The sequence below is a fragment of the Rhinolophus hipposideros genome (genome assembly GCF_964194185.1).
Source record: "Rhinolophus hipposideros genome assembly, chromosome: 12".
NCBI classification, from domain to species: domain Eukaryota; kingdom Metazoa; phylum Chordata; class Mammalia; order Chiroptera; family Rhinolophidae; genus Rhinolophus; species Rhinolophus hipposideros.
In genome coordinates, this window is record NC_138058.1 from 22,471,318 (window position 1) to 22,472,998 (window position 1,681).

Consider the following 1,681-nt stretch of genomic DNA (forward strand, 5'->3'; position numbering starts at 1 on the left):
GCTTGCGAAGTCCCCTAGTTCCCAAATGATTCTTCCTTAGGGTGCTTGCCAAGCCTTCTGAGCCCATCTAGCCCATGAAAAGATGACACACTACACTCTGCTTTATGTGATTCTGAAATAACAAAGTGTGGGAATAACATAAAGGGTGGGAAAGGGAGCTCCCTGAATCCATGCCACCGGGTCTGTATCTATCAGTTAGTGGCCAATCAGGAGACAGACCTATCTAATTATTTAACAAAGAGTATTTAGTATAATAGCTGTAAGATACAGTTTCCATATGTACAGACAGTAGGAAAAGAGGAAAAGGTTGGAATTATTAAAATTTAGATGCCTAAACATGGATCTGGCACCCAGACCTCTGAGAAGGGAGTGCTTCTTGATAGGTGATGGTGTCTCTGAAGTGGGCACAGTGCAGGTGGTTCGCAGGTTGATGGAGAATTGCAAACTGAAATCACTGGTATTATAGGGAAAAACCTCTGCTGCAGGGCTGAAGAAGCATAGTTAAATGATCTCAAAGAAACAGGAAGCAGACAGGAAGGATCAACACTGTCCTCTAGGCATTCCAGTCTCTCTGTACTGCCTGCTATTAGCAGAGCCTAACAGGGAACAGCTAGAAAAGCAGAAACGTAGTTGCAGGAAACCTATCCCAGCATCTCAAATGAGAGTGTAAAAGAATGAGTTGGGAAATGAAAGAAAATATCTTACTAACTGGCACAGATTAAGCAGACCTCAACCTCTTCTGGATGTCTTGTCAGCAGGAGGGACCTGGAAAGTCAGAATCTGAAGGGCTCGATCCACCTTTTTGATCATAGTCTTTGTAGCACTCTGACTCCTGGAAGGCTGTGAAATCTGCCTATTTCCAAGCTGGCTCCCAGGAATCCATCCCTTCTTCTCTGCAAAGAGCCATCAGGATGCCTAAATTTTCAAAGGTCTACCTGGAAAGATACATCTGGAAATCAAACAATGAGAGTGGACTACAGGGTTCCCAAAATCCTGGCCAAGAGTGCAGCCCAATCCCCAGGCACCAAACAGAGACTTAGTCCTGATAATTTGAGTGAACATCAATCTGGAATGAGAGGACATCAAGAGTGTGAACCTGTTTGCTCAATCTTTGCAAAGCTGTGTCTATGGCCAAGCCTATTGGTATCTCTCCTCAACCTTTGAGGGGTTTGTAGCTTTTCCCAGCACGTCTCCAGGAAAGGATTTGCTTGAGGAAGGTGTCTCTGCAGGATTGTTTCATCTTTTTCACCAAAGAAAAAAGAGGTAGAGGTAGAGGCAGAGGATACCCTAAGGTGTGACTGCTGTTGGCAGAAGACACGAAGCTCCAAAAAGTTAACATGACAAAGATTGCTCAAATTCCTCATGCTCCAGTGAATCAGTCTTCTGTCTCCCCCAGCACCACTGAGGAAACTTGAGCAGAATAGACATCTGCTGCACCAAATAAACCTAGAGGACATGGCCAATAAGGAGGCTGAAGCCTAATGAGTAGACTGTATGTTCTTTACAACCATAAGGCAGTCTGCTACCACAACCATCGCATAGTTCTGTGCTGGTACTAGACAGGTGGACATACCTACAGTTCTTATGTCTCCCTTATCAGGGAAAACCAAGTGACATCCACTGAGGAACAGGTGCTGTTTTAACAGATGATTTAGGAACCACCCACATGACTTGTAACACC